A 10,403-nucleotide genomic window follows, 5' to 3' on the forward strand; every position below is an offset into this window, starting at 1 on the left:
AGTTAGTGATTTTCGAAAATTAAAGATAAGATATGATTAAAATTAAAATTTAAACAATTAAAAAGAATTTTTTAAAAAGAGGGAGGTATTTTCGAAAATTAGAGAGGGAAAAGTAGTTAGGTGGTTTTGAAAAAGATAAGAAACAAACAAAAAGTCAAATAGTTAGTTTAAAAAGATATTAAAGTCAAATTTGAAAAAGATAAGAAGTTAAGTTTAGATAAGATATTTTGAAATCAAAATTTGAAAAAGATAAAATTTTGAAAGAGATATGATAAAAAGATAAGATAAAAAAGATAAGATAAGATATATGATTAAAAAGATGAAAAAGATATTTTAAAAAAGATTTGATTTTAAAATTAAAATTAATTACTTGACCAACAAGAAACTAAAAGATAAGATTCTAGAATTTAAAGATTGAACCTTTCTTAACAAGAAAGTAACAAACTTCAAATTTTTGAATCAATCTCATTAATTGTTAGTGAATTTTCGAAAATTAAAGATAAAATTAAGAAAAAGATTTTGAAAAATATTTTAAAGAATATTTTTGAAAATTTTCAAAAAACAAAGATAAAATTGAAAAGATATGATTTTTGAAAAAGATTTTGAAAAGATAAGATTTTTAGAATTAAAAATTTGACTTGACTTGTAAGAAACAACTAATTTTTAAAAATTTTTGACCAAGTCAACTCAAATTTTCGAAATGTTGGAGAGAAATAAGGAAAAGATATTTTTTATTTTTAAAATTTTAATGATGAGAGAGAAAAACATAAAAATGACCCAAATCATGAAAATCTTGGATCAAAACACATGATGCATGCAAGAACACTATGAATGTCAAGATGAACACCAAGAACACTTTGAAGATCATGATGAACATCAAGAACATAATTTTGAAAAAAATTTTGATGCAAAGAGAACATGCAAGACACCAAACTTAGAAATCCTTAATGCATGGACTCTAACAAACGAAAAATGCATATGAAAAACAACAAACAACACAAAACAAGAAAACATCAAGATCAAACAAGAAGACTTACCAAGAACAACTTGAAGATCATGAAGAAGACTATGAATGCATGAATTTTCGAAAAATGCAAGAAATATATTTTTAAAACATGCAATTGACACCAAACTTAAAATGTGACTCAAGACTCAAACAAGAAACACAAAATATTTATTTATTTTTTTTTTGTTTTTATGATTTTCTAATTTTTTTTGTATTTTTATTATTTTTTCAAAAATATTCTTTTGGAAAAACGAAAAATAAAGAAAAAAATTTTTGAAAGAATTTTGAAAACTTTTTTTGAAAAGAAAATAAAAAGAAAATTACCTAATCTGAGCAACAAGACGAACTGTTAGTTGTCCATACTCGAACAATCCCCGGCAACGGCGCCAAAAACTTGGTGGACGAAATTGTGATCATCAATGTTGTACTCTTTGTTGTTGTATGGAATAATTATAATGGCTCTTTGCTACGTGTGGACACAACTCCGTTCAACTAACCAGCAAGTGTACTAGGTCGTCCAAGTAATAAACCTTACGTGAGTAAGGGTCGATTCCACAGAGATTGTTGGTATGAAGCAAGCTATGGTCATCTTGTACATCTCAGTCAGGCGGATAGTAATCGATTATGGATTTTCGAAAATTAATAATAAATAATAAACATAAAATAAAGATAAAGTTACTCATGTAATCCAATGATGGGGATTTCAAATAGGCGTATGGAGATGCTGTGCTCCTCCTGAATCTCTGCTTTCCTACTGCTTTTATCCAATTTTATCACTCCCTTCTATGGCAAGCTGTATGTAGGGCATCACCGTTGTCAATGGCTACATCCCATCCTTTCAGTGAAAAAGGTCCAAATGCTCTGTCACAGCACGGCTAATCATTTGTCGGTTCTCAATCAGGTTGGAATAGAATCCCTTGATTCTTTTGCGTCTGTCACTAACGCCCAGCCTTCAGGAGTTTGAAGCTCGTCACAGTCATTCAATCCCAGAATCCTACTCGAAATACCATAGAGAAGGTTTAGACTTTCCGGATTCTCATGAATGCCGCCATCAATTCTAGCTTATACCACGAAGATTCTGATTAAGGAATCCAAGAGATATGCGCCCGGTCTAAGGTAGAACGGAAGTGGTTGTCAATCACGCGCGTTCATAGGTGAGAATGATGATGAGTGTCACAAATCATCACATTCATCAAGTTGAAGTGCAACGAATATCTTAGAATAGGAATAAATCGAATTGGATAGAAAATAATAGTAATTGCATTGAAACTTGAGGTACATCAAAGTTCCACACCCTTAATCTATAGTGTATAGAAACTCTACCGTTGAAAATACATAAGTGAAAGGTTCAGGCATGGCCGAATGGCTATCCCCCAAAACGTGATCAATAGTCTCCTAAGATGAAGAATAAAACAAAACTGAGACCAAAGATGTCTAATACAATAGTAAATTATCCTATTTATACTAGACTAGCTACTAGGATTTACAGGAGTAAGTAATTGATGCATAAATCCACTTCCGGGGTCCACTTGGTGTGTGTTTGGGCTGAGCTTGATCTATCCACGAGCTGAGGCTTCTTTTGGAGTTGAACGCCAAGTTGTAACGTGTTTTGGGCGTTCAACTCCGGGTCGTGACGTGTTTCTGGCGTTTTACTCTAGACAGCAACATGGAACTGGCGTTGAGCGCCAGTTTACGTCGACAATTCCCGAATAAGGTATGAACTCTTATATATTTCTGGAAAGCTCTGGATGTCTAATTTCCAACGCCGTTAAGAACGCACCATTTGGAGTTCTGTAGCTCCAGAAAATCCATTTCGAGTGCAGGGAGGTCAGATTCCAACAGCATCAGCAGTCCTTTGTCAGCCTCCTATCAGAGTTTTGCTCAGGTCCCTCAATTTCAGCCAGAAATTACCTGAAATCATAGAAAAACACACAAACTCATAGTAAAGTCCAGAAATGTGAATTTAACATAAAAACTAATGAAAACATCCCTAAAAGTAGCTTGAACTTACTAAAAACTACCTAAAAACAATGCCAAAAAGCGTATAAATTATCCGCTCATCAAATTTTCATTTTGTTTTCTATTTTTCATTATGAGTGTTGGATTATAAATCTTGTTTACTATTTATTGCTACTGGGTACTAAATAGGATGTTATCTTAACATCATTGTGCTTATACTCATTGTTGGATTCCTTTATTGAGGTCATATTCTGCTACTTGGTTTTGAGTTTCTTTGGTGAACATTTGTGAATACCAAGTGAATGAGAATTGCCCTCAAGACTCTTAAATCTTTTTGAATTGCATGATTTGGCCACCATGTGATTTGAATTCCTTTCTTTGATTAGGAAATTTCTCGATATTGGATGTTGTGCATTTATCCTAATGCATTGTGCTTCTTGATCATATACATCCATATGTTATTTTTGGCTCGAATGCTTTCATGCTTCTTTATCGCTTGTTTGGTTGTCTTAACCTACAAGTTTAAAGTATTTTAAGCACACTAGAATGGTGAAGTGTATGCTTCTTTTGTGTAAATTGTGACAAAGTTTCTATGCTAGTGTGCGTGTGTTCTAAACCGCGTGCAATTTAGGACCTACACCTATTTTTCATCAATGTCAACACTAATTCACTCACTCCATTCTAGTGATTTACCTCATTCCAATAATATATGCTTCCTTGCTTGTGCATTTACTTGTCTTCTTATCCTGTTTTCTATTTTCAGGATGAACCGTCATAAGCAAAAAAAAACGGAAGCGGGAGAAAGAACACGCAGCAATCGGTTGATCTACCAGCTGAAGGTAGCAACTCGGAGAGTCGCCGTACCCCCTTGCTAATCTTTTAGTGCACCGAGGATGGTGCAAACTTTTAAGTGTGGGGAAGTCGTCCGACCAATCGGTGTTTTTGGGTGACAAGTTTCTAATTCCAACACTTTTGTATTTCATCTTTTAGGTCTTTTAGAATTTTTAGTTGCATATATATATAATAAGCTTAGTCACAATAATGAAATTCTCCAAGAAAAACATTCTTAATAGGGCATTGACATCCCAATTGATTTGAGTAAAAACCTTTTCATTGAACTTGCTTGAATTATACATTGTGGAACATGATTTTTGAGCTAAGAACACAAGCTTGTGAAATTTTGAGCCTAATTGCGTGGTTACAACTTATAACCACTTATTTTCCTTCTTGTGTGCATTATTCTCTTTCTATGATTGTGATCTTTGATTTGTTTAATTCTATATGTCCATTATTTTGTGTATTCATGCATTTATATGATTGAGGCCATCAATTCATTTAACTCACTTACCCAAATAGCCTTACCTTTTATCAACCATTGTTAGCCAACTTTGAGCCTACGATTAACCCATTTTGTTCTTAATTTTAGCACATTACAAGCTTTAAAGCGGAAAATAATAAATGTCCCTTATTTGAATCTTTGATTAGCTTAGGCTAGTGAGTGTGTATCATTCAAGTATGGGGAAACTTGGGACATTGGTTGGGGTAAAAGGGTGTTTTTTGTATTTTTTTAAAAATATTGGGAATTGGGTACATACTCATGTGTTAATTAAATGTTTAAACCATATGTATTGATACCTTTATATAAAAGTACATCAAAAAAAAAAAGAAAAAGAGAAAACAAAAGAAAAAGAAAAAAGTATGGGAAAAATAGAAAAAGAAAGAAAAAATGCAATAAAAAGGGACAAAATGCCCCAAAGTAAAGTTCAATAAAAATCAAGGCATATGTGTAGTGATCAAAAAGAGAATGCATGAGTATGTAAAAAAGTGAAGAATGGGTAGTTAGATTAGCACTTAAATTGTATAGGTTGTCATAGGTTAGGTGAGAATGTTAGGTTAATCAAAGATTCAAATTCTAGTCCACTTGACCATATGCATCCTACCTTGACCCTAGCCCCATTACAACCTTGTGGAAAGACCTCATGATATTTGTATGCATGCATGAAATAATTGTTGATTGTTAGATGAAAAATAAATCTTGGAAAGCATGATTAGGGGAGGATTGAGTGAATCAACCCCAAACACTTGAGTGACTAGAGCGGAAACACATCCGGTGAGGGTTCGATTGCTGAATTACATGTTTTCACCTATGATCATCACTTTTCTTGCAAGTTTGTAAAAATCTTTAATAACTCAATTCAATTGTAGATTCGATTTGATTGCTATTGCTTTAGCCCTTGTGCTTATATATGTTTCTTAGAAATTGATTTGTTTTGACCAAGTAATTGCATTCATATAGATAGTCGCATTTAGATAGTTTGCATATAGCTTAGTTGCATTGAATAAATGTTGATGCCCTTTGTTTCTCTCTTGATTTTAACATGAGGACATGCATGGTTTAAGTGTGGAAAGATTGATAAATCCCATTTTTAGGGTTTATCTTGTGCTTAATTTAGGTGATTTTATCACCTTTTCTCACATTTATTCAATGAAATAGCATGGTTTCATTATTTTCTCCTTATTTGTGCTTAAGTGTGAAAACATGCTTTTTAGACCTCTAATTAGGTAAATTTAATTCACCTTTGATTCCACTAGATGCCTTGATATGTTTGTTAGTGAATTTAGATTGGAAAGGCTAGGAATGGATCAAGGGGATGAAGAGAAAAAGCATGCAAGTGGAGAACTCATGGAAAATCAAGGATTTGGGATGCACTCATCGACGCACACGCGCAGCATACGCGTAAGCATGAAAAATGAAGTCGCATGGCGACGCGTACGCGTGAAAAGAAAATGCCATCGACGCGTACGCGTGACCCATGCGTACGCGTCAGTGCTCGCATGTGACCACTTAAAGTGAATCCGCTGGGGGCGATTTCTGGGCTTTCCAGGCCCAGATCCAACTCAATTCTGAGGCTATTACATGCAGAATTCAAAGGAGGGGTCAACACATTAACACATTAGTACATAGTTTAGTTTAGTTGATGCTTTAGTTAGTTTCTAGAGAGAGAAGCTCTCTCTTCTCTCTAGAATTAGGTTAGAGGTAGATTAGAATTTCTTAGATCTAGGTTTTAATTCTTGTTCTCATCTACTTTTCTTTTCAATTTCTTGTTTCCACATCTTTACTCTTCTAGTTCCTTTTATTAATTTCTTGTTCTAGTTACTTTGTTGTTGATGTACTCTTGCTTCTTCTATTTTCTTTTAATGCAATTTATGTTTGATTTCTTTTATTGTTTAATTGATTTGTTATTGTTATCTCCTTGCAATTGGTAGTTGTAGATTTACTTTTCTTGCAATTTTATCTTGCTTTCCTTTTATGCCTCCCAAGTGTTTGATTAAATACTTGGAAGGATGTTAGAGTAGATCTTTTCTCCTCTTGATTAAATGCTTGGAAGGATCATTTTATATTTCTTGTTTCTTAATCCAAAAACCCCAAAAGATACCTCATAGCCAATAACAAGAATACTACCCTCCAATTCCTTGAGAGACGACCCGAGGTTTAAATACTTCAGTTTATTTTTATTGGGGTTTGTACTTGTGACAAACAAATTTTTTATTGAAGGAATTGTTTGTTGGTTTAGAACTATACTTGCAACGAGGTTTCATTTGTGAAATTCTCTACCGACATACAATTTTCGTTCATCAATGTTGCCGTTAAGGCTAGCCAAACTTAGCGTCGGAAGAAACAAAAGGTGAAATACTGTAATGACTTGAGTTAGGATTGGCGATATTAAGTAGCAGAACATTTCGTGGAAGGAGGGACAGTTGTAGCGAAGGGTTATACACGCTTGGCGGTGAATGCAACTCTGCGTGGATTACCGACGGCTGAACAAAGTGACCGTGAAGAACAAGTATCCGATGCCGAGGATAGATAATTTAATGGAACAATTGCGAGGAGCTGGAGTGAAGGAGGATAGTAATGGGAGACTTAATACGAGAGAAATTACCAACAAATGCTTGTGACTCGATCTATCTTTCTTTTGTAATCTGCGTTGAAGAACTTTATTCCGTGACCTTTCTTGATAATTAAATTGAACATTTCCAAAATCAAACCTTGCTCGCATGTATCCTTTCACAAAACTCGTACTCCTTGACCCGAGCCTAAATCTGTTTTGACCCAATCAAGTGTGAGGGAGATTACTGTCGAGATAAATCATCAGTAGAGACATATTATGATTCAATGTGCCTTATCATTTCTTCCAAAGATTTTTAATTTGAAATTCCTTTTCCTAAGGTGCACTCTAGTTCTCTTTTGGTGCATTTTCTCATTTCTACAACCCTATCTGATCACAGTACAATGCATTTTTTAAATTTTTTACGAATACCCTTCAAATTTATTTGTTCTCTTTTGAGCTTGGTATTTTTTCAGATAACTTGAGCTCATTTCGACATCGCATGAAATTCTTAAACACAACCATCGACATGTTAGTTCTTTAGGACACGACTTATGAATACGAAGGATGAAACCGGTGAACGTGCGACCTTACGAGGAGTTGTGAAGCTTTGGTTTTGTAAAAGACATTACCAATGACTGAGTTGATACACAAAGGTGCCCATTGGTGAGGACGACAAATTGTGGAGAAAATTTCTCAAAGAACTTGAAAGGAAGATTAACCACAGAGACAATGTTTGGATCACTGTAATCCTGTGATAACCAGTTATGACTATGATTTTGAGTTAAGCTATCACTCAAAAATTTCTGAACTTGACGTGATTTCTATGTGTAGATCATAGGGTGGTTAATATAACGTGCAGTACATGATGAATTATTGAGTGCAGAGATAAGTTGAGAAGGAGAAAAAATAAGTGAGGAGAAATTTAGGCTTGAATTTTCGCTGAGTTTAACATTTGATTTTAGTTATGATAAATAGAAATTTACCAAATGTTTATTATAATTAAGGGAGGTTGAAATGTATATATGGATAAAATTGTAAATGAATTGAATGATTAGATACGAGACAAACGGTATGGTGGTATTATGGATCTTGAAATTTTGTCAAATGGGTAAAGAAAATGAAGAATGGAATATTTTAGGTATTTGAAATGATTGAGTGTGTTATGAGTGTGATTGAGTGGGTGGTATTGAGACTGTGGTTAGTATAAGAACTGTTGTTAGGCTTTAAAAGTGTTGAATGGTTGGGAATTGATGGATATTGTGATTGGAGCTGTAGAAAATTGTTTAAGACTAGAATTAGGCATAGAGATCCTATAAAGCACTAAGTTATGAATTAGTCTTAGGAGAAGCGTAAACACTATTTGGGTTAAGTTGAGAGAGTTCAGAATTGAGCCTAAGTTTTGTAATTCGATAATGATGTATGACTTGATTGAACATTTGGATTAGTTAGTTAATTAGTGGCTAAAAATCAGAGTGGCGCAGCGAAAGCTTGTGGAATGCAATAGCACATAAAAGTCGTGAGTAGAGGTTGTAAAAAGATGATTAAATGTATCTTAGGCTTGAATACTTGAAGAGTTAGTGGGTTAGTGTAAGTAAAAGTTTTCTAAGAACTAAGTTTGATTATGGCTGTAAGGTTAGAATGTTTTAGGATAGGTTGTGGACATGAGGGTAGGTGACTAATTTGGATTTGGATGGCACGTGAGTGCAATTGTCAGGTTTGAAAGGTAGGGATTACGATATTTGATTATGATGGCTATGGGTTGAGATTTAAATAGGGACTAATTTATTTGAAAGATAGATTTGGAGAGCATTGAAATGAAATACTATTGTTGTATTGAGGTTGATTGAAGGGAGCTAAGAGTGAGAAGAACCGGTAGGATATAGGCTTGAATTCAATTAAAATATGGAGTTGTAAATATGAATAAAAGATGTAAATAGGAATTGATTTGACGTAGAGGAACGAAACAATGAATGGTAAAAGGTAGGTTTAAGTTGAGGGAACGTTTAAGGATGATGATGGGTAAGCCAAATTTTGAGGACGAAATTTTTTATTTAGAGGGGAGAGTGTAAGAATCACGAATTAATTAACCGATTAATTAGCATAAAATAATAATGATTTAATTGCCCGAAATAGGTTCAAAATTTTAGAATGTTAATTAGAAAATATAAATATGATTTTTGGACTCAGTAGATTTTTCTGAGTTGGAAAATATAATTTTCTTCAGAAAATTGCGTAAAAATGCATACCGGTAAATTAATCGGTAGTACCGGCTTAAGTCTGTCTGGTACTGTGCGAGAATAATTAAAAACAGTAGAAAAACTTAGAAAAATATTTAGAATTGAAAACCGGACACTAATTTTAAAGGTTTGGCTCGAAGTTGAACCAAACGGGCCAAAAACACCAACAGGTTAGACCGGATACAATTTGGGCCCAAGTCCAACATATAAATACCCATAAGTGAAGGCCATTCAGCACATTCACTTCTCATAAACACCAATTCCAGCTGCTAGGTTAACAGTGAAAGGGAAGAGGAGAGTTACTATTCACTTCATTACTCTTTTGATCATAACTCGAGTTGCGGTGCTCCGATTCACGTGCCATTAGCAGCTACGCGAAGCTCTTGCCGAGCCCGTCACTTCTAGCTAAGCATTGTGGTAAGCTTCTCAAAATTTCCTATCCAATTTTCTGCCCTAAGAATTTCGTATTTTCGGGTTTTGTGTTGAGTGAAATTTTATGATTTTGGATATTTAGATACACTCTAGGCTTTGATTATCTTTGGGTTTGGCTTCAAAAACTGTTGGATAAGGTGAGTTTTTCTTGAACCCTTATAAGTTTATTTATGGTGAGTATTAAGTTTTGATTTATGTGAAATATGTGATATTAGCTTGAATATTGGAGCTTACTAGTGATTGTTGATGCTTGTTGGAGTGATTGGTGATTTGTATTGTGGTTGGAAGCTTAACTTGTGCTCAATTGGGGTTTTGGCACATATTGGAAATCGGCCAAGATATAGTTTCGGTTTTCTCTATGTAGTATATAATATTTCTGGACACTTAGGCTAGTGACCTATAGGATAGGATTGAATTAAATTGGTTGTTTGAAATTGTGGTATGATGATGTGTGGTAATTTGATGATTTGGGATTGTTGATGAATTATGATGTAATGTTGATAAAGTGATGTTGAAGAATGAGATGGAGGTTGAATGAGTTTAATTATGATTATTGATAATGATATGATGGTGATGAATGATTGTGTGGATTGAAAAATGATTTAGTATGATATATGTGATGTTGAGGTTGATGATATGGTAATGTGGGTGAAAACTTTGAATGAAGGGTGAATTATGACATAAAAGGGTAGATTTTGATGTAAAAATTGAGTTTGGAGGGGTTTTGGTTTGATCATGATTGAAGATTGTGGAAAATGGAACTTTCTGAACTTTTGGTAAATTTAAGATTTTGGTGAACTTCCATGAATCATATCTTGAGCTACCTTGCTTGAAATTTAATGCTTTTTATACCAAATGAAAGATGATTGAACAAGCTTT

The sequence above is a fragment of the Arachis duranensis genome, chromosome 4 (genome assembly GCF_000817695.3).
Source record: "Arachis duranensis cultivar V14167 chromosome 4, aradu.V14167.gnm2.J7QH, whole genome shotgun sequence".
NCBI lineage: Eukaryota > Viridiplantae > Streptophyta > Magnoliopsida > Fabales > Fabaceae > Arachis > Arachis duranensis.